This window comes from Lucilia sericata, unplaced genomic scaffold (genome assembly GCF_015586225.1).
Source record: "Lucilia sericata isolate MDLA Ls3-8-SP2 unplaced genomic scaffold, ASM1558622v1 Contig000482F_arrow, whole genome shotgun sequence".
NCBI lineage: Eukaryota > Metazoa > Arthropoda > Insecta > Diptera > Calliphoridae > Lucilia > Lucilia sericata.
The window spans coordinates 173,296-197,685 of NW_023994497.1; the positions used below are offsets into that span (position 1 = coordinate 173,296).

General features: G+C 33.3%; 1 protein-coding gene across 2 annotated transcripts in view; it reads right to left on the minus strand.

The window, feature by feature from the left end:
* Positions 1-24,390, minus strand: part of LOC119605413 — a 53,324-nt gene that overhangs the window by 7,636 nt on the left and 21,298 nt on the right. The gene's annotated exons all lie outside the window — the stretch shown is intronic.

The window sequence follows — 24,390 nt, forward strand, 5'->3', positions numbered from 1 at the left end:
CCTAGTCTATAGTCTAGTCTATAGTCTAGTCTATAGTCTAGTCTATAGTCTAGTCTATAGTCTAGTCTATAGTCTAGTCTATAGTCTAGTCTATAGTCTAGTCTATAGTCTAGTCTATAGTCTAGTCTATAGTCTATAGTCTAGTCTATAGTCTAGTCTATAGTCTAGTCTATAGTCTAGTCTATAGTCTAGTCTATAGTCTAGTCTATAGTCTAGTCTATAGTCTAGTCTATAGTCTAGTCTATAGTCTAGTCTATAGTCTAGTCTATAGTCTAGTCTATAGTCTAGTCTAATGCCTTGTTTAAAGTATTTGCCGCTTCAAGCTTGCTTTAAGCCGAGTAAATTTATGAAATACTTATGCAGATGATAAGTAGCCTTTTGTCAATTTTAAAAACATTGATTCCTATACACTGCTCTACCAATTATGTATAGCACTCAGCACTTGAAAGGAGTCTTCTATATCCTTAAAATTTTCCTGCAGCATAAAACTAAAGTTTCTGGAATTTACATTGTTTGTTTGTATGTTTGTTTTAATTGCACTCAGCAAATACAAGAAGAGAAATGATGTTAACAAGTTCTATGTAGTTGAGATATCTGCATAAACAAGGAAAAATGTAAAATACAAATGAAGTAAAAGGAATGCAATATATATAAGAAGCAAATACTCCGCAGGGATACACTTTACATGTTGATAAATAACTTTGTTTAAAAATATATGTATGTATTTCTAAACTAGTTACTTAGTTTGTACTAAACTCACTCCTATACATTTAGACACTAGTACATAATCAGCATCTTTTGTTTTTAGGAATAAAGTTTATATGAATGTGACTGTTGTTAGGTTTCCTTCTATTTTGTAGTTTTTCTTTTTGCCACAGGAAAAAATGTGTAAATAACAAGCTAATCTAAACAACAGCCAGGAGTGGTAGCAGGAACAAAAACAACAACAAATTATAACAATAACAAATCAAATATTCAAACATAGTACATACTACCTACATTTGTTCCCACAAGTTAGTATGTAGTTGCTACATGATGCAGTGGCAAAAGCACGATTCGTTGCCAGCATCACAACGAGAAATTAAAGAACATTACACGTGTCGTTAACCACGTACATTCATATGAATGTATGGTGATACATGTTTACATTTATACATATGCACTGGCACCCATACACCTACTAGTGTAAGAGTGTATGTATGAAACCAGCAGTTCACTGTAACTGTCTCTAACTAGTGAATTTATCTGCCATTTAAGTTTACTCCTGGTTACAGGATTGGCTATGTGACTTATTGTTTTACTTGTTGGGCCTTCCTAGGATAAAGACAATTAACTCTATTTTATTATAACACTTCACTTTGACTACCAATAGACTCTTCAAAACATTACTTGTTGTGGATTAAGTAACTACTTTCTTGGGTACATTGAAGAACAAACTACTAGCAAACAATTTAGTATCTATTTTCAACTCTCAATTACTTAGGATTCAGAAATTATAGTTGCTTCTATCAAACTGTTGGGTATGGAATAACAAGAGAAATAACATAAATAAACATATACAGTAGACAGTAGTAGATGGTGAAATTCAAAATTGTATGTTTCAGGATACATTCACCATGTAGTAATACATGTAAACAATGTTTATTAGACTAGCCCCAATCTATTAGGATTACCATATTCCGTTTACACAAAGGCTCAGTTCCAGTTTTTTCTACTTCTAGTTCAGTTCTAGTTTAGTTCTAGTTCAGTTCTAGTTCAGTTCTAGTTCAGTTCTAGTTCAGTTCTAATTCAGTTCTAGTTCAGTTCTAGTCGTTCTAGTTCAGTTCTAGTTCAGTTCTAGTTCAGTTCTAGTTCAGTTCTAGTTCAGTTCTAGTTCAGTTCTAGTTCAGTTCTAGTTCAGTTCTAGTTCAGTTCTAGTTCAGTTATAGTTCAGTTCTAGTTCAGTTCTAGTTCAGTTCTAGTTCAGTTCTAGTTCAGTTCTAGTTCAGTTCTAGTTCAGTTCTAGTTCAGTTCTAGTTCAGTTCTAGTTCTCAGTTCTAGTTCAGTTCCTAGTTCAGTTCTAGTTCCAGGTCTAGTAGTTCAGTTCTAGTTCAGTTATCTAGTTCAGTTCGAGTTACAGTTCTAGTTCAGTTCCTAGTTCAGTTCTAGTTCAGTTCTAGTTCAGTTTCTAGTTCAGTTCTAGTTCAGTTCTAGTTCAGTTCTAGTTGCAGTTCTAGTTCAGTTCTAGTTCAGTTCTAGTTCAGTTCTAGTCAGTTCCTATTTCAGTCTAGTTCAGTTTCTAGTTCAGTTCTAGTTCAGTTCTTAGTTCAGTTTCTAGTTCAGTTCTAGTTCAGTTCTAGTTCAGTTCTAGTTCAGTTCTCTGTTCAGTTCTAGTTAGTTCTAGTTGTCAGTTCTAGTTCAGTCTAGTTCAGTTCTAGTTCAGTTCTAGTTCAGTTCTAGTTCAGTTCTAGTTCAGTTCTAGTTCAGTTTCTAGTTCAGTTCTAGTTCAGTTCTAGTTCAGTTCTAGTTCAGTTCTAGTTCAGTTCTAGTTCAGTTCTAGTTCAGTTCTAGTTCAGTTCTAGTTCAGTTCTAGTTCAGTTCTAGTTCAGTTCTAGTTCAGTTCTAGTTCAGTTCTAGTTCAGTTCTAGTTCAGTTCTAGTTCAGTTCTAGTTCAGTTCTAGTTCAGTTCTAGTTCAGTTCTAGTTCAGTTCTAGTTCAGTTCTAGTTCAGTTCTAGTTCAGTTCTAGTTCAGTTCTAGTTCAGTTCTAGTTCAGTTCTAGTTCAGTTCTAGTTCAGTTCTAGTTCAGTTCTAGTTCAGTTCTAGTTCAGTTCTAGTTCAGTTCTAGTTCAGTTCTAGTTCAGTTCTAGTTCAGTTCTAGTTCAGTTCTAGTTCAGTTCTAGTTCAGTTCTAGTTCAGTTCTAGTTCAGTTCTAGTTCAGTTCTAGTTCAGTTCTAGTTCAGTTCAGTTCTAGTTCAGTTTCTAGTTCAGTTCTAGTTCAGTTCTAGTTCAGTCAGTTCAGTTCTAGTTCTAGTTCTTGTTCAGTTCTAGTGCAGTTTCTAAGTTCAGTTCAAGTTCAGTTCTAGTTCGTTCTAAAAGTTCAGTTCTAGTTCAGTTCTAGTTCAGATGCTAGTTCAGTTCTAAGGTCAGTTCTAGGTTCAGTGTTGTCCTTCCACCAGACCTGGGTATGAACGTGTCAGTAATAGGAATACGTTTACTAATGAGACTGAGTCGAAATTCCACAATAATTGTTTGAGCAATAGCTTATCATTGTCATATATGTGCTCGAATTAGGGTGATTTTTTTCCGAGATTTTCGAATTTGATATCTTAGCTTATGAGAACACCATCTACATATTCAACTTATTTCTATATGTAGTTGTAATTACGCCTGAGTGTAAGTAATTGTGCTTTATGTAGTTAAACAAGTCATAGGGAAGCTGCATCCATACATTGATGTTGTTCTAAACACTCAGATATTTAAAAGAAATTAAAATCAGGTTCTAACTACATACTATTTATGTTGGTATGCATGTAAGTTCTATGAGTGCGAGTGTGTTGTACAATACATAAAGTGTATAAGTATGATTGAGTTTGTTGTGGTTGTATGTAATGCAGTGGTTTTTATTGTCTAATGATGAGACGGACAACATCCAACAGCCACTAGTGTGTATATGAACAACGAGTGCTCAAGCAACCAATGCACTAAGATGAAAAAACTGGGACAGTAACCTTAGGGCGATAAAGAGACAATTTTAATGAAGTTAATAATACTGTTGATGTTGTTGGCAAAAGTAATGGAAATAAGGCTTCCTTTTAAAGAACATTCTAAGATTAAAAATGTTTCTCCCCTTAAGTTTTAATAGCATATGAAAGTCTGCGAACATTAACGTTTAAGTAACTTTTTATTAACGTAAAATTTTTGTGCAACAGACTATAATTCTCCTTAGATCACTTCCCCATTCGGAAGTGTGTGTATAAATGCTAAAAGCTCTTAGTAAATGTAGCGTTCAATTCAATTTTACCGTTTCCTGCTACAATTACAATTATAAACTTGTACATGTGTTTTTCACACACACACACACACACACAAGTCCCAACAGTTTTGCAAGGAGTCATTAAGGGATACATTGCAGTATCCAAACTACCTAAGTATCCCCAAGTACAAGAGAGAAGAAATAATTTTAACATTTCGGTACTAAAACAGAACTAGAATTGAAATAGAATTGAATCGGAACTTAACTAGTACTGGAACTGAACTTCAATATGAAATCGAAGTAATGTATGATAATACTTAGTTAATAGACTTCATCCTAAGACTGCTTCTTCGAACTGCCGGGTAGGTATGTTTGTATGTACAAGTACAAGTAGTTGTAATAAAGTTTAAAGGAAATTAAATGCTTTTTAGCATAGTTTAAACTGTTGTTAATCAGTATTTACCTGCACTTTTAACACATTTTAAACATACCAATGGGCACATACAAATGAACAAAAGAAGAACTCGTCCACTTCAACTTATACAAACACATTGTAGCAACAAAATTCACACTGAACTACATACTGGCAACGCATTGACCCATGTTGCATTATCAACTAAGCTGCTCCGGTATTTCCTACGATACTTTCACGTATACATATGTATATACATACATATGCAGACCGAGCAGTGCAATCGATTTTAATTCTTTTGAAATTGAATTTATGTCGTACTATTAAGTGTGTTAAAATTGTATACGATAACAACAGTGGAGACATATTCTGATGAGGAAGAGCGAAGACGAATGGATAAAAGAAAACCTTGATTAAATAGAAAATAAAGTAAAAAAGAAAAAAATACAATTAAATACAATATTATTTTGTAACTCGTTGTTTGTCTGTTCGTATGGTTTGTGTTGAAGGAAGACAAAAGGTGTGTCTCTAACTGTGTGATACGGTTGCTTGCAGTAAAATTATTATTGTGGCTGCCGCTGCTGTTGCTATTACAAAATTTTATTCCGACAACAAAAACATTTCATACCATCAGCAACATAACGGTAATAATGTTGGTGCACAAGTATTTGGTTGAACAGTACGAGTGATTTAAATAGGGAACGTTGGCCGACTAGATAATTGAACTGACCTATAGCAGAACTGAACTGGAACTGCACTAGTATCGAACTGGAACTGAAGTAAAACTTAATTAGAACTGAAGTAAAACTTAATTAGAACTGAACTAGAACTGGACTAGAACTGAACTAGAACTGAACTAGAACTGACTAGAACTGAACTAGAACTGAACTAGAACTGAACTAGAACTGAACTAGAACTGAACTAGAACTGAACTAGAACTGAACTAGAACTGAACTAGAACTGAACTAGAACTGAACTAGAACTGAACTAGAACTGAACTAGAACTGAACTAGAACTGAACTAGAACTGAACTAGAACTGAACTAGAACTGAACTAGAACTGAACTAGAACTGAACTAGAACTGAACTAGAACTGAACTAGAACTGAACTAGAACTGAACTAGAACTGAACTAGAACTGAAACTAGAACTGAACTAGAACTGAACTAGAACTGAACTAGAACTGAACTAGAACTGAACTAGAACTGAACTAGAACTGAACTAGAACTGAACTAGAACTGAACTAGAACTGAACTAGAAAGAACTGAACTAGAACTGAACTAGAACTGAACTAGAACTGAACTAGAACTGAACTAGAACTGAACTAGAACTGAACTAGAACTGAACTAGAACTGAACTAGAACTGAACTAGAACTGAACTAGAACTGAACTAGAACTGAACTAGAACTGAACTAGAACTGAACTAGAACTGAACTAGAACTGAAACTAGAAACTGAACTAGAACTGAACTAGAACTGAACTAGAACTGAACTAGAACTGAACTAGAACTGAACTAGAACTGAACTAGAAACTGAACTAGAACTGAACTAGAACTGAACTAGAACTGAACTAGAACTGAACTAGAACTGAACTAGAACTGAACTAGAACTGAACTAGAACTGAACTAGAACTGAACTAGAACTGAACTAGAACTGAACTAGAACTGAACTAGAACTGAACTAGAACTGAACTAGAAACTGAACTAGAACTGAACTAGAACTGAACTAGAACTGAACTAGAACTGAACTAGAACTGAACTAGAACTGAACTAGAAAACTAAACTGAACTAGAACTGAACTAGAACTGAACTAGAAACTGAACTAGAACTGAACTAGAACTGAACTAGAACTGAACTAGAACTGAACTAGAACTGAACTAGAAACTGAACTAGAACTGAACTAGAACTGAACTAGAACTGAACTAGAAATGAACTAGAACTGAACTAGAACTGAACTAGAAACTGAACTAGAACTGAACTAGAACTGAACTAGAACTGAACTAGAACTGAACTAGAACTGAACTAGAACTGAACTAGAACTGAACTAGAACTGAACTAGAACTGAACTAGAACTGAACTAGAACTGAACTAGAACTGAACTAGAACTGAACTAGAACTGAAAAGAATGAACTAGAACTGAACTAGAAACTGAACTAGAACTGAACTAGAACTGAACTAGAACTGAACTAGAACTGAACTAGAACTGAACTAGAACTGAACTAGAACTGAACTAGAACTGAACTAGAACTGAAACTAGAACTGAACTAGAACTGAACTAGAACTGAACTAGAACTGAACTAGAACTGAACTAGAACTGAACTAGAACTGAACTAGAACTGAACTAGAACTGAACTAGAACTGAACTAGAACTGAACTAGAACTGAACTAGAACTGAACTAGAACTGAACTAGAACTGAACTAGAACTGAACTAGAACTGAACTAGAACTGAACTAGAACTGAACTAGAACTGAACTAGAACTGAACTAGAACTGAACTAGAACTGAACTAGAACTGAACTAGAACTGAACTAGAACTGAACTAGAAACTGAACTGAAACTAGAACTGAACTAGAACTGAACTAGAACTGAACTAGAAACTGAACTAGAACTGAACTAGAACTGAACTAGAACTGAACTAGAACTGAACTAGAACTGAACTAGAACTGAACTAGAACTGACTAGAACTGAACTAGACTGAACTAGAACTGAACTAGAACTGAACTAGAACTGAACTAGAACTGAACTAGAACTGAACTAGAACTGAACTAGAACTGAACTAGAACTGAACTAGAACTGAACTAGAACTGAACTAGAACTGAACTAGAACTGAACTAGAACTGAACTAGAACTGAACTAGAACTGAACTAGAACTGAACTAGAACTGAACTAGAACTGAACTAGAACTGAACTAGAACTGAACTAGAACTGAACTAGAACTGAACTAGAACTGAACTAGAACTGAACTAGAACTGAACTAGAACTGAACTAGAACTGAACTAGAACTGAACTAGAACTGAACTAGAACTGAACTAGAACTGAACTAGAACTGAACTAGAACTGACTAGAACTGAACTAGAACTGAACTAGAACTGAACTAGAACTGAACTAGAACTGAACTAGAACTGAACTAGAACTGAACTAGAACTGAACTAGAACTGAACTAGAACTGAACTAGAACTGAACTAGAACTGAACTAGAACTGAACTAGAACTGAACTAGAACTGAACTAGAACTGAACTAGAACTGAACTAGAACTGAACTAGAACTGAACTAGAACTGAACTAGAACTGAACTAGAACTGAACTAGAACTGAACTAGAACTGAACTAGAACTGAACTAGAACTGAACTAGAACTGAACTAGAACTGAACTAGAACGAACTAGAACTGAACTAGAACTGAACTAGAACTGAACTAGAACTGAACTAGAACTGAACTAGAACTGAACTAGAACTGAACTAGAACTGAACTAGAACTGAACTAGAACTGAACTAGAACTGAACTAAAAACTAGAACTGAACTAGAACTGAACTAGAACTGAACTAGAACTGAACTAGAACTGAACTAGAACTGAACTAGAACTGAACTAGAACTGAACTAGAACTGAACTAGAACTGAACTAGAACTGAACTAGAACTGAACTAGAACTGAACTAGAACTGAACTAGAACTGAACTAGAACTGAACTAACTGAACTAGAACTGAACTAGACTGAACTAGAACTGAACTAGAACTGAACTAGAACTGAACTAGAACTGAACTAGAACTGAACTAGAACTGAACTAGAACTGAACTAGAACTGAACTAGAACTGAACTAGAACTGAACTAGAACTGAACTAGAACTGAACTAGAACTGAACTAGAACTGAACTAGAACTGAACTAGAACTGAACTAGAACTGAACTAGAACTGAACTAGAACTGAACTAGAACTGAACTAGAACTGAACTAGAACTGAACTAGAACTGAACTAGAACTGAACTAGAACTGAACTAGAACTGAACTAGAACTGAACTAGAACTGAACTAGAACTGAACTAGAACTGAACTAGAACTGAACTAGAACTGAACTAGAACTGAACTAGAACTGAACTAGAACTGAACTAGAACTGAACTAGAACTGAACTAGAACTGACTAGAACTGAACTAGAACTGAACTAGAACTGAACTAGAACTGAACTAGAACTGAACTAGAACTGAACTAGAACTGAACTAGAACTGAACTGACTGACTAGAACTGAACTAGAACTGAACTAGAACTGAACTAGAACTGAACTAGAACTGAACTAGAACTGAACTAGAACTGAACTAGAACTGAACTAGAACTGAACTAGAACTGAACTAGAACTGAACTAGAACTGAACTAGAACTGAACTAGAACTGAACTAGAACTGAACTAGAACTGAACTAGAACTGAACTAGAACTGAACTAGAACTGAACTAGAACTGAACTAGAACTGAACTAGAACTGAACTAGAACTGAACTAGAACTGAACTAGAACTGAACTAGAACTGAACTAGAACTGAACTAGAACTGAACTAGAACTGAACTAGAACTGAACTAGAACTGAACTAGAACTGAACTAGAACTGAACTAGAACTGAACTAGAACTGAACTAGAATGAACTAGAACTGAACTAGAACTGAACTAGAACTGAAGAACTGAACTAGAACTGAACTAGAACTGAACTAGAACTGAACTAGAACTGAACTAGAACTGAACTAGAACTGAACTAGAAGACTAAACTGAACTAGAACTGAACTAGAACTGAACTAGAACTGAACTAACTACTAGAACTGAACTAGAACTGAACTAGAACTGAACTAGAACTGAACTAGAACTGAACTAGAACTGACTAGAACTGAACTAGAACTGAACTAAACTGAACTAGACTGAACTAGAACTGAACTAGAACTGAACTAGAACTGAACTAGAACTGAACTAGAACTGAACTAGAACTGAACTAGAACTGAACTAGAACTGAACTAGAACTGAACTAGAACTGACTAGAACTGAACTAGAACTGAACTAGAACTGAACTAGAACTGAACTAGAACTGAACTAGAACTGAACTAGAACTGAACTAGAACTGAACTAGAACTGACTAGAACTGAACTAGAACTGAACTAGAACTGAACTAGAACTGAACTAGAACTGAACTAGAACTGAACTAGAACTGAACTAGAACTGAACTAGAACTGAACTAGAACTGAACTAGAACTGAACTAGAACTGAACTAGAACTGAACTAGAACTGAACTAGAACTGAACTAGAACTGAACTAGAACTGAACTAGAACTGAACTAGAACTGAACTAGAACTGAACTAGAACTGAACTAGAACTGAACTAGAACTGAACTAGAACTGAACTAGAACTGAACTAGAACTGAACTAGAACTGAACTAGAACTGAACTAGAACTGAACTAGAACTGAACTAGAACTGAACTAGACTGAACTAGAACTGAACTAGAACTGAACTAGAACTGAACTAGAACTGAACTAGACTGACTAGAACTGAACTAGAACTGAACTAGAACTGACTAGAACTGAACTAACGAACTATAACTGAACTAAACTGAACAGAACTGAACTAGAACTGAACTAGAACTGAACTAGAACTGAACTAGAACTGAACTAGAACTGAACTATAACGGTATTCCCTATTCAAAGCTATTGTACTTCATGCCCTACATTTGTAATCATGTAAAGAATGAAGGTGCACAAACAAATACCAAGTACACAACTGTATACATATACACATACACAAACAACAAATAAACATCTAAAATATCACGTAGAAAGGAAAGTTTCAGTTTTTGCAAAAACCTTGACCCAAATGTTATCAAAACAAATGTAAAATTGTTGTAACAACAGACAGTAACAACAATGATAAAAACCTAACTGAACATTTAGAAAGGAATAATAAATTAAAAACGAAGAAAATCAAGAAGAAGAACGAAAAGATATGAAAACATCAATATCAATAATAATGGTAATTTAAGCATGTTGTATTTGATCCACAATATTTTGTATGTACAGCGGCTCTTGATGTCTTAAAAAGTAAACATTTTATTAAATGACAAAAAAATATTTTTTATTAAGATATTGTTGACTAATATTGGGTACGTGAAATTATTAAGTTTGTTTGTATTCGTTTGGCAGACATGTTTGAAAAACTTCAGCATTTCATATTTGCTCATCAGTGTTTTTACATGATTTTATATGCTTAATTTTGTTTGCTCATAATTACGGACGTGCTCTTAAAAATAAGAAAATAACTAGAACAGAACTGGAATGGAACTAGAACTAACTCGAAAGAACTCGAAAGAACTCGAACAGAACTCGAACGAACTCGAACAGAACTCGAACAGAACTAACAGAACTAGAACAGAACTAGAGAACTATAACAGAACTAGAACTAGAACAGATCTAGAACAGAACTAGAACAGAACTAGAACATAACTAGAACAGAACTAGAACAGAACTAACAGAACTAGAACAAACTAGAACAGAACTAGAACGAACTAGAACGAACTAGAACAGAACTAGAACAGACTAGAACAGAACTAGAACAAACTCGAACAGAACTAGAACAGAACTAGAACAGAACTAGAAGAAACTAGAACAGAACTAGAACAGAACTAGAACAGAACTAGAACAGAACAGATCTAGAACAGAACTGAACAGAACTAGAACAGAACTAGAACAGAACTAGAACAGAACTAGAACAAACTAGAACAGAACTAGAACAGAACTAGAACAGAACTAGAACAGAACTAGAACAGAACTAGAACAGAACTAGAACAGAACTAGAACAGAACTAGAACAGAACTAGAACATACAGAACTAGAACAGAACTAGAACAGAACTAGAACAGAACTAGAACAGAACTAACAGAACTAGAACAGAACTAGACAGAACTAGAACAGACTAGAAAGAACTAGAACAGAACTAGAACAACTAGAACAGAACTAGAACAGAACTAGAACAGAACTAGAACAGAACTAGAACAGAACTAGAACAGAACTAGAACAGAACTAGAACAGAACTAGAACAGAACTAAACAGAACTAGAACAGAACTAGAACAGAACTAGAACAGAACTAGAACAGAACTAGAACAGAACTAGAACAGAACTAGACAACTAGAACAGAACTAGAACAGAACTAGAACAACTAGAAGAACTATAACAGAACTAGAACAGAACTAGAACAGAACTAGAACAGAACTAGAACAGAACTAGAACAGAACTAAACAGAACTAGAACAGAACTAGAACAGAACTAGAACAGAACTAGAACAGAACTAGAACAGAACTAGAACAGAACTAAACAGAACTAGAACAGAACTAGAACAGAACTAGAACAGAACTAGAACAGAACTAGAACAGAACTAGAACAAACTAGAACAGAACTAGAACAGAACTAGAACAGAACTAGAACAGAACTAGAACAGAAGAACTGAACAGAAAGAGAACAAAAGAACAGAAAGAAAAAAAAACAGAACTAGAACAGAACTAGAACAAACTAGAACAGAACTAGAACAGAACTAGAACAGAACTAGAACAGAACTAGAACAGAACTAGAACAGAACTAGAACAGAAAACGACTAGAACAGAACTAGAACAGAACTAGAACAGAACTAGAACAGACTAGAACAGAACTAGAACAGAACTAGAACAGAACTAGAACAGAACTAGAACAGAACTAGAACAGAACTAGAACAGAACTAGAACAGAACTAGAACAGAACTAAACAGAACTAGAACAGAACTAGAACAGAACTAGAACGAACTAGAACAGAACTAGAACAGAACTAGAACATAACTAGAACAGAACTAGAACAGAACTAGAACACTAGAACAGAACTAGAACAGAACTAGAACAGAACTAGAACAGAACTAGAACAGAACTAGAACAGAACTAGAACAGAACTAGAACAGAACTAGAACAGAACTAGAACAGAACTAGAACAGAACTAGAACACTAGAACAGAACTAGAACAGAACTAGAACAGAACTAGAACAGAACTAGAACAGAACTAGAACAGAACTAGAACAGAACTAGAACAGAACTAGAACAGAACTAACAGAACTAGAACAGAACTAGAACAGAACTAGAACAGAACTAGAACAGAACTAGAACAGAACTAGAACAGAACTAGAACAGAACTAGAACTAGAACATACAGAACTAGAACAGAACTAGAACAGAACTAGAACAGAACTATAACAGAACTAGAACAGAACTAGAACAGAACTAGAACAGAACTAGAACGAACTAGAACAGAACTAGAACAGAACTAGAACAGAACTAGAACAGAACTAGAACAGAACTAGAACAGAACTAGAACAGAACTAGAACAGAACTAGAACAGAACTAGAACAGAACTAGAACAGAACTAGAACAGAACTAGACAGAACTAGAACAGAACTAGAACAGAACTAGAACAGAACTAGAACAGAACTAGAACAGAACTAGACAGAACTAGAACAGAACTAGAACAGAACTAGAACAGAACTAGAACAGAACTAGAACAGAACTAGAACAGAACTAGAACAGAACTAGAACAGAACTAGAACAGAACTAGAACAGAACTAGAACAGAACTAGAACAGAACTAGAACAGAACTAGAACAGAACTAGAACAGAACTAGAACAGAACTAGAACAGAACTAGAACAGAACTAGAACTAGAACAGAACTAGAACAGAACTAGAACAGAACTAGAACAGAACTAGAACAGAACTAGAACAGAACTAGAACAGAACTAAACAGAACTAGAACAGAACTAGAACAGAACTAGAACAGAACTAGAACAAACTAGAACAGAACTAGAACAGAACTAGAACAGAACTAGAACAGAACTAGAACAGAACTAGAACAGAACTAGAACAGAACTAGAACAGAACTAGAACAGAACTAGAACGAACTAGAACAGAACTAGAACAGAACTAGAACAGAACTAGAACAGAACTAGAACAGAACTAGAACAGAACTAGAACAGAACTAGAACAGAACTAGAACAGAACTGAACAGAACTAGAACAGAACTAGAACAGAACTAGAACAGAACTAGAACAGAACTAAACAGAACTAGAACAGAACTAGAACAGACTAGAACAGAACTAGAACAGAACTAGAACAGAACTAGAACAGAACTAGAACAGAACTAGAACAGAACTAGAACAGAACTAGAACAGAACTAGAACAAACTAGAACAGAACTAGAACAGAACTAGAACAGAACTAGAACAGAATAGAACAGAACTAGAACAAACTAGAACTACTAACAGAACTAGAACAGAACTAGAACAGAACTAGAACAGAACTAGAACAGAACTAGAACAGAACAGAACTAGAACAGAACTAGAACAGAACTAGAACATAACTAGAACAGAACTAGAACACTAGAACAGAACTAGAACAGAACTAGAACAGAACTAGAACAGAACTAGAAAGAACTAGAACAGAACTAGAACAGAACTAGAACGGAACTATGTACTTATTAAATAACACAAAAGCCAAGTTTATTTAGTCAAGCTTTTGTTTCAGATGTTAATTGAATTCATTTTAAGGTCTTGTACTTTAACTTGATTATTTTACGAAATGTTTAACTTTAAATTTATTTAATTTTATTTATTTTGCCAACTTCAAAGCTTAAAATGTATGTTAAATAAATTATGTCAAATTTTCATTTGCCTTTTTTAGCTGAAACCGGCAAATAGTATACTTATTCGAGATTATTTTCTGTTTGCCAGCAATGAAATAAAAAAGAACTAGGTGACATTTAATTCAGTTTTTTTTTTATATTAGAAAAAAAGAAGAAACTATAAAAAAACAGCATGTGTTTGTGCATTAAGGCTTTTGTTTTAATTTTATATACTTAATTTAATTTTACAAAAATTTGTCAAGCAAAAAAAAGGAAAAAAAAAACAACACAAACGTTTGTTTTTTTCCACCAAAAAGGATGTGTACGCTTTGCATCCTTTTTTTATAGAAAACATTTGTAGAGTAGAAAAGAAAAATGGTGGCAAATATATAAGAAAGAAACATATACACATACTCATTTAACAATTTCAAAGCGTTTAAGGGTATGTGTGTGTGTGCTTTATGGAAATTACATTAGTACTTTTATTTGTTGTTGTTGTTGCTTCGCGAGAATTTATGTTTCCTTGAACAATAAGGCAGAAAATATCCTTTTTCACTATTAAGTTTTTGTTGTTGATTTTTTTTCCTCTATAGCTTTTGTGTAATATGTTTATAGACTGTGTGTATGTGTCTTGATTTGTGTTGCATTATTATTATTTTGTTGTAGTTGTTTTTGTTGTTTAAAGTTACGCATGATGTTGCAAGGAAACTATTGAGAAGAAAGAAACATTTGTTTGAGAACGAATGTTTTTTTATAGTTTTGCAAAAGTTTTTATTGTACTAACTACACAACATCATCAGTAGTAGTTTGTTGGTTGTAGTAAAATACAACAGAAAATCCTACTGTCAACACTATAATAAATTATTTGTATCTATGACAATTTTCCACATGTGGGGTATGTGAGAAAGTTCATATAAATAAGTGTGTGTTGTGTGTGTGTATAAATAGTTTTTATGTGTTAATGAATAAGTGTCATTGAATATGCGAGGGTTTATTAAAAAATGTTGTTACATAATTTCAAACAACTGTTGTCAAATATTAAAGATAATATTGTTATTTTTGGACAACAAATGAAAGCAGTTTTGATTTTTAATTCCTCCTTGTTATGACATTTGCATGTAGTTTGTGTGCAAAACATTTACACCTTCTTGTTCTAAGTAAGTGTGGTAAACTTTTCATTTTATAATTTTTGTTACTTGCATGCATCCAAATAAATTTATGACATCCGTGTGAATGTACATGCATACATACATATGTATACTGTTTTTTTCACCAACTCTTTATGCGTATTTTTTAGAAGCGTTTGTGTCATGTCACTTTTTATGCATTCAGCATCACGTAATATGTCAACATAAAATAATATAAGTACTACTATGTATGTACTCGCAGTTATTGCTACGAGTCCACAGTAGCAGAATGTCAAGATAAAATATCATAAAAATATTAACATAAACATAAAGTCAAATTTAAAATTCTGTAACTAGTTTTTCATTCACACACTCACACACCACCACTGAAATATGAACAAAATATAATTCAAAGTTAAAATGTCATTGGATGAAAAAATGTGTATCTCTATGTACCATATACATACATAATATGCATCAAACTAATGAAATATTTAAAAACGTACGAGTATAAGAGATAAGAATTTTAATGCAGAAAATATTATTATTTGTTTGTTTTAATAAATTACTCTAACACAAAAATTGGTAAACGTTTTTTTAACATTACTTTCTATCATTGAATGCCATTGGCGTTTTTGTGACTTTTGATATTTTGATTTATTAATTAAACTTTTGCAAAAATAATGCACGTTAAAAACTTTTAATTTTTTGCCATTTAACAACTTATTCGTTTCAGTTCTATTTGCATTATACTAGGTACTAGTTCTAGTTCTGTTCTAGTTCTGTTCTAGTTCTGTTCTAGCTCTGTTCTAGTTCTGTTCTAGGTACTAGTTCTGTTCTAGTTCTGCTCTAGTTCTGTTCTAGTTCTGTTCTAGTTCTGCTCTAGTTCTGTTTTAGTTTTGTTCTAGTTCTGTTCTAATTCTGTTCTAGTTCTGTTCTAGTTCTGTTCTAGTTCTGTTCTAGTTCTGTTCTAGTTCTGTTCTAGTTCTGTTCTAGTTCTGTTCTACTTCTGTTCTAGTTCTGTTCTAGTTCTGTTCTAGTTCTGTTCTAGTTCTGTTCTAGTTCTGTTCTAGTTCTGTTCTAGTTCTGTTCTAGTTCTGTTCCAGTTCTGTTCTAGTTCTGTTCTAGTTCTGTTCTATTTCTGTTCTAGTTATGTTCTAGTTCTGTTCTAGTTCTGTTCTAGTTCTGTTCTAGTTCTGTTCTAGTTCTGTTCTAGTTCTGTTCTAGTTCTGTTCTAGTTCTGTTCTAGTTCTGTTCTAGTTCTGTTCTAGTTCTGTTCTAGTTCTGTTCTAGTTCTGTTCTAGTTCTGTTCTAGTTCTGTTCTAGTTCTGTTCTAGTTCTGTTCTGTTATGTTCTAGTTCTGTTCTAGTTCTGTTCTAGTTCTGTTCTAGTTCTGTTCTAGTTCTGTTCTAGTTCTGTTCTAGTTCTGTTCTAGTTCTCTAGTTCTGTTCCAGTTCTGTTCTAGTTCTATTTTTATTTGTAGTTGCATTGGCAAAGTAAAACGTCACTCACGTTCAAGTATTAAATTTTAAATTAATAGTTAACCTCCACATCATGACGTATGAGTAATAAATAATTTAAAACACAATTAGAAAAAACAATCATACGCTTAGTATGTCTTGCAATAAATAAATTATTTATACGCTTGCATAACCAATCGAGCGACCCTCCTTTATTTTACTAGAATAATTTACCTGCCACAATTTATACCATATTAAACTTTTTATTATAAATTTTTCTTCCTAGTATAAACTCTTGTGCTATGTATTCCTTATAGTTTTCCTATAATTTCTAACCCAAATTAAAAGTAAAAATAAATTTCTAAAAAAAAAACGTTCAACTGCTATTCAATACAATAATTGCCAACATTTGTTCAATTCCCTACAACCATTGAAAAATATAAGAAAAGAAAATTTAGAATTTTTGCAGAAAAGTAGTTTCCAATATTAAAACTCGAGCTATTTTCTTTTGCAGGCATTTGAATGTATAAATTGAAAGTGAAATTATGATACTGATACTTCATTTATAAAGTTTTTTGCTGCAAGTTTTTTTTTTAAGAAATAAAATGAAAACCCATTAAAAGCAAAAACTTATACGTGTTTTTTTAGTTGCTGCAATAATGTTAAAAAGCCAATCAATAGTTGTTTAAATGGGGAAAAAGAACATAAATACTAGTTAGTATTTTTAATACAAATAAAAAACTCTGTAAAATGCCACGATAAGTAGGAAAAAGTTTAAAGTTTAAGTAGCAAATGTGTAAAGTTGTTAGTTTTGAATAAAATTTTCAAATTTATGTAAAAAAATATGTTATTTAAACGTGTTTTTTTTTTGCTCTTATTTGTGCCAATTTTTGTTATTATGGTTTTTTATCTAAATTCTGCAATATTTCGTTTTTATTTAACAGCCATGAAGGTTTTATTATTTTTTTTCTAGTAACTGCAACATTTAAATGTTTTTTTTTGGTGGTTTGCCCTGAAATTTCTATTGCGTTTTGAAGGAAATGTATTACTGCTGCATAAATTCCTTGTTTTGTACTTTTTTGATTTTTAACTTTTTGTGTTATTGCTGTTTTCATTCCTAAAAATATGCCATTAAAACTTAAAAACAAAATGATTCTGCAGTTTTGTGTTTAATAAAATATTTTTGTTTTTTGGCCAAAACAAATTAAAAACAAATAGCATTAAGACATGCCATATAGAATGCTAAAGAGAAAGTACAAGTACAGAAACAAAATCATACATCATGCCATCAGCAACAGTAGGAAGGAAAATAAATAAAATAACATGACACTGTGGGGAGGAAGACAAAATTTGAAATTGTAAACTCAACACTTTAAAATCGATTTTATAATAATGTACATACTTTACACAATGTAAAGTAGGAAAACATTAATTTGGTTTGTTTTATAAATTTCTTTTTCACATAATGTAATTTTTTAATTATTTTTACAAATTTCCCCATATTTATGTCATATTTTAAACATTGTTTACATAGTGTAAAAATGTAAAATTGTAACTACATACGATTTGTTAATTGTACTAAACTATTATTAATTTTATATCTTTAAGATTTTGCATTATTACACATTGTTTACCGAATGTAAATAATATAAAATTTTGTCACATTTCTTTTCCAAACCACTGTGCGGATTTTTTTTGGAAAAATTTGGGGGTCTTTAAAATAAACACTTACATACATACATTAAATACATACATATAAATACATACATATGGTATTCAAATTGTAAATAAATACGAGGCTTGATATTTTTATTATTTTCACTAAAAAGCTATTCTCTGGAAGCGTTTAACTAAAATAGGATTTGTTTCTAGTTCAGTTTCTAGTTCAGATCTAGTTCAGTTCTAGTTCAGTTCTAGTTCAGTTCTAGTTCAGTTCTAGTTCAGTTCTAGTTCAGTTTCTAGTTCAGTTCTAGTTCAGTTCTAGTTCAGTTCTAGTTCAGTTCTAGTTCAGTTCTAGTTCAGTTCTAGTTCAGTTCTAGTTCAGTTCTAGTTCAGTTCTAGTTCAGTCTGTCTAGTTCAGTTCTAGTTCTTCTAGTTCAGTTCTAGTCTGTTCAGTTCTAGTTCAGTTCTAGTTCAGTCTAGTTCAGTTCTAGTTCAGTTTCTAGTTCAGTTCTAGTTCAGTTCTAGTTCAGTTCTAGTTCAGTTCTCGTTCAGTTCTAGTTCAGTTCTAGTTCAGTTCTAGTGTCAGTTCTAGTTCAGTTCTAGTTCAGTTCTAGTTCAGTTCTAGTTCAGTTCTAGTTCAGTTCTAGTTCAGTCTAGTTCAGTTCTAGTTCAGTTCTAGTTCAGTTCTAGTTCAGTTCTAGTTCAGTTCTAGTTCAGTTCTAGTTCAGTTCTAGTTCAGTTCTAGTTCAGTTCTAGTTCAGTTCTAGTTCAGTTCTAGTTCAGTTCTAGTTCAGTTCTAGTTCAGTTCTAGTTCAGTTCTAGTTCAGTTCTAGTTCAGTTCTAGTTCAGTTCTAGTTCAGTTCTAGTTCAGTTCTAGTTCAGTTCTAGTTCAGTTCTAGTTCAGTTCTAGTTTCAGTTCTAGTTCAGTTCTAGTTCAGTTCTAGTTCAGTTCTAGTTCAGTTCTAGTTCAGTTCTAGTTCAGTTCTAGTTCAGTTCTAGTTCAGTTCTAGTTCAGTAGTTCAGTTCTAGTCAGTTCTAGTTCAGTTCTAGTTCAGTTCTAGTTCTAGTTCAGTTCTAGTTCAGTTCTAGTTCAGTTCTAGTTCAGTTCTAGTTCAGTTCTAGTTCAGTTCTAGTTCAGTTCTAGTTCAGTTCTAGTTCAGTTCTAGTTCAGTTCTAGTTCAGTTCTAGTTCAGTTCTAGTTCAGTTCTAGTTCAGTTCTAGTTCAGTTCTAGTTCAGTTCTAGTTCAGTTCTAGTTCAGTTCTAGTTCAGTTCTAGTTCAGTTCAGTTCAGTTCTAGTTCAGTTCTAGTTCAGTTCTAGTTCAGTTCTAGTTCAGTTCTAGTTCAGTTCTAGTTCAGTTCTAGTTCAGTAGTTCAGTTCTAGTTCAGTTCTAGTTCAGTTCTAGTTCAGTTCTAGTTCAGTTCTAGTTCAGTTCTAGTTCAGTTCTAGTTCAGTTCTAGTTCAGTTCTAGTTCAGTTCTAGTTCAGTTCTAGTTCAGTTCTAGTTCAGTTCTAGTTCAGTTCTAGTTCAGTTCTAGTTCAGTTCTAGTTCAGTTCTAGTTCAGTTTCAGTTCAGTTCTAGTTCAGTTCTAGTTCAGTTCTAGTTCAGTTCTAGTTCAGTTCTAGTTCAGTTCTAGTTCAGTTCTAGTTCAGTTCTAGTTCAGTTCTAGTTCAGTTCTAGTTCAGTTCTAGTTCAGTTCTAGTTCAGTTCTAGTTCAGTTCTAGTTCAGTTCTAGTTCAGTTCTAGTTCAGTTCTAGTTCAGTTCTAGTTCAGTTCTAGTTCAGTTCTAGTTCAGTTCTAGTTCAGTTCTAGTTCAGTTCTAGTTCAGTTCTAGTTCAGTTCTAGTTCAGTTCTAGTTCAGTTCTAGTTCAGTTCTAGTTCAGTTCTAGTTCAGTTCTAGTTCAGTTCTAGTTCAGTTCTAGTTCAGTTCTAGTCAGTTCTAGTCAGTTCTAGTTCAGTTCTAGTTCAGTTCTAGTTCAGTTCTAGTTCAGTTCTAGTTCAGTCTAGTTCAGTTCTAGTTCAGTTCTAGTTCAGTTCTAGTTCAGTTCTAGTTCAGTTCTAGTTCAGTTCTAGTTCAGTAGTTCAGTTCTAGTTCAGTTCTAGTTCAGTTCTAGTTCAGTTCTAGTTCAGTTCTAGTTCAGTTCTAGTTCAGTTCTAGTTCAGTTCTAGTTCAGTTCTAGTTCAGTTCTAGTTCAGTTCTAGTTCAGTTCTAGTTCAGTTCTAGTTCAGTTCTAGTTCAGTTCTAGTTCAGTTCTAGTTCAGTTCTAGTTCAGTTCTAGTTCAGTTCTAGTTCAGTTCTAGTTCAGTTCTAGTTCAGTTCTAGTTCAGTTCTAGTTCAGTTCTAGTTCAGTTCTAGTTCAGTTCTAGTTCAGTTCTAGTTCAGTTCTAGTTCAGTTCTAGTTCAGTTCTAGTTCAGTTCTAGTTCAGTTCTAGTTCAGTTCTAGTTCAGTTCTAGTTCATTCTAGTTCAGTTCTAGTTCAGTTCTAGTTCAGTTCTAGTTCAGTTCTAGTTCAGTTCTAGTTCAGTTCTAGTTCAGTTCTAGTTCAGTTCTAGTTCAGTTCTAGTTCAGTTCTAGTTCAGTTCTAGTTCAGTTCTAGTTCAGTTCTAGTTCAGTTCTAGTTCAGTTCTAGTTCAGTTCTAGTTCAGTTCTAGTTCAGTTCTAGTTCAGTTCTAGTTCAGTTCTAGTTCAGTTTAGTTCAGTTCTAGTTCAGTTTAGTTCAGTTCTAGTTCAGTTCTAGTTCAGTTCTAGTTCAGTTCTAGTTCAGTTCTAGTTCAGTTCTAGTTCAGTTCTAGTTTCAGTTCTAGTTCAGTTCTAGTTCAATTCTAGTTCGTAGTTCTAGTTCAGTTCTAGTTCAGTTCTAGTTTAGTTCTAGTTTAGTTCTAGTTCAGTTCTAGTTGAGTCCAAGTTGAGTTCTAGTTGAGTTCTAGTTAGGTTCTAGTTCGTTCTAGTTGAGTTATTGTTGAGTTTTTATTCAGTGCTAGTAGTGGAGTTCTGGCTCAGTTTCAGTTGAGTTCAACTTGAGTTGTAGTTCTGTTTATAGTTTCTATCACTATTATAGATATGCTTATGAAAATTGTTTAACAACCCCCTCGTTTTTTGCTTCTTATTATATTTGCTTTATGGTAAATTCTAATTTAGTTTTAATGCATATAAATTACATTATTATAAAATATATTATAAATATGTACATATAAAAATAAAATCAAATCTTAACTTAAATTGCAATATTGTGCATGAGTTTACAAATACTCAAACATTGTATGTACATATGCCTGCATGTATGTATATACTTCATTCTTTCTTCTATTCATTCTATAATATCATTTTGTATTCTCCGTCATCTTCATAGTCCTGGTGCCATCATTAAAAATTCTTTATTATACTCATACTTCATTTCTTCAGTATTGAATTTATAATATTGTTATAGAGAATAAATAAATTTGTTTTTACATTTATAAAACTATAAGTATGAATAAAGAATGCGCTCACTGGTAGGATGAAAATGGCACCAGGATGTGCATAAATATGTTTACAACTACAGAAACATTCATATAAATAAACTAGTGCATACTTATGGGGGAAGTACATGTCCTGTTTATCTTATATACAGTTATTGCGCGTTAGTTATAAAATTGTTAAGATTTATAGAAAAAATTTTATCTATGATTTCATATTTTTATTTTTATTATTATGTTGAACATATTTAATATATATTGTAATTTTTATTTTAATATTTGTAAGGGACTGCGACTGTTTGTGTTGTAATTTGTATTTAAGCCATTATTTATTGCATTTTTAATCTGTTCAGTTTATTATTCTGTCGTTTTTAGTTTATATTTTTAATATTATTTTTGACCCAGATTAAGTATTTTTTTACACACTTTTCGCTTTATTGTTTGTGTCATTTTGTGAAATTTATAGCATTCAAGGGATGGAGGGACCAAAGAGTGGTATAATTTCTTTGTGGGCATAATTATGTTTTCTTTTTTCATATTGGGTTTTATAACGACCCAATAATAATACATTCCAGTCCATTGCAGTTAAAGCAAAATGCATGGCAATTGTGAGGCTTAAATTACAAATATGTGTCAGTAGTATTTTTGTGGGATTAAGGCAATATATTTATAGAATTATATTTAAATATACTGGATTTATGCATAACATATTTCACACAAAACCAGGATTAGTCTGAAGATTACAATGTTAGCTGAAGCTTGCATCCACGTTCTATTTCTTCAAGTTCTAGTTCTGTTCTAGTTCTGTTCTAGTTCTGTTCTAGTTCTGTTCTAGTTCTGTTCTAGTTCTGTTCTAGTTCTGTTCTAGTTCTGTTCTAGTTCTTTCTAGTTCTGTTCTAGTTCTGTTCTAGTTCTGTTCTAGTTCTGTTCTAGTTCTGTTCTAGTTCTGTTCTAGTTCTGTTCTAGTTCTGTTCTAGTTCTTCTAGTTCTGTTCTAGTTCGGTTCTAGTTCTGTTCTAGTTCTGTTCTAGTTCTGTTCTAGTTCTGTTCTAGTTCTGTTCTAGTTTCTGTTCTAGTTCTGTTCTAGTTCTGTTCTAGTTCTGTTTCTAGTTCTGTTCTAGTTCTGTTCTAGTTCTGTTCTAGTTCTGTTCTAGTTCTGTTCTAGTTCTGTTCTAGTTCTGTTCTAGTTCTGTTCTAGTTCTGTTCTAGTTCTGTTCTAGTTCTGTTCTAGTTCTGTTCTAGTTCTGTTCTAGTTCTGTTCTAGTTCTGTTCTAGTTCTGTTCTAGTTCGGTTCTAGTTCTGTTCTAGTTCTGTTCTAGTTCTGTTCTAGTTCGGTTCTAGTTCTGTTCTAGTTCTGTTCTAGTTCTGTTCTGTTCTAGTTCTGTTCTAGTTCTGTTCTAGTTCTGTTCTAGTTCTGTTCTAGTTCTGTTCTAGTTCTGTTTCTAGTTCTGTTCTAGTTCTGTTCTAGTTCTGTTCTAGTTCTGTTCTAGTTCTGTCTAGTTCTGTTCTAGTTCTGTTCTAGTTCTGTTCTAGTTCTGTTCTAGTTCTGTTCTAGTTCTGTTCTAGTTCTGTTCTAGTTCTGTTCTAGTTCTGTTCTAGTTCTGTTCTAGTTCTGTTCTAGTTCTGTTCTAGTTCTGTTCTAGTTCTGTTCTAGTTCTGTTCTAGTTCTGTTCTAGTTCTGTTCTAGTTCTGTTCTAGTTCTGTTCTAGTTCTGTTCTAGTTCTGTTCTAGTTCTGTTCTAGTTCTGTTCTAGTTCTGTTCTAGTTCTGTTCTAGTTTTGTTCTAGTTCTGTTCTAGTTCTGTTCTAGTTCTGTTCTAGTTTCTGTTCTAGTTCTGTTCTAGTTCTGTTCTAGTTCTGTTCTAGTTCTGTTCTAGTTCTGTTCTAGTTCTGTTCTAGTTCTGTTCTAGTTCTGTTCTAGTTCTGTTCTAGTTCTGTTCTAGTTCTGTTCTAGTTCTGTTCTAGTTCTGTTCTAGTTCTGTTCTAGTTCTGTTCTAGTTCTGTTCTAGTTCTGTTCTAGTTCTGTTCTAGTTCTGTTCTAGTTCTGTTCTAGTTCTGTTCTAGTTCTGTTCTAGTTCTGTTCTAGTTCTGTTCTAGTTCTGTTCTAGTTCTGTTCTAGTTCTGTTCTAGTTCTGTTCTAGTTCTGTTCTAGTTCTGTTCTAGTTCTGTTCTAGTTCTGTTCTAGTTCTGTTCTAGTTCTGTTCTAGTTCTGTTCTAGTTCTGTTCTAGTTCTGTTCTAGTTCTGTTCTAGTTCTGTTCTAGTTCTGTTCTAGTTCTGTTCTAGTTCTGTTCTAGTTCTGTTCTAGTTCTGTTCTAGTTCTGTTCTAGTTCTGTTCTAGTTCTGTTCTAGTTCTGTTCTAGTTCTGTTCTAGTTCTAGTTCTGTTTAGTTCTGTTCTAGTTCTGTTCTAGTTCTGTTCTAGTTCTGTTCTAGTTCTGTTCTAGTTCTGTTCTAGTTCTGTTCTAGTTCTGTTCTAGTTCTGTTCTAGTTCTGTTCTAGTTCTGTTCTAGTTCTGTTCTAGTTCTGTTCTAGTTCTGTTCTAGTTCTGATCTGGTTATATAGCCATTTTCCACCGAATGAAAGTTTCCATTTTGTTACACTCATCTCTTCCCACAGCTCAACTGTGTCAACTAAACGATGACATTTAATGATAAACGACTACGTATTTCACAAAAACATTTGAAAAACTT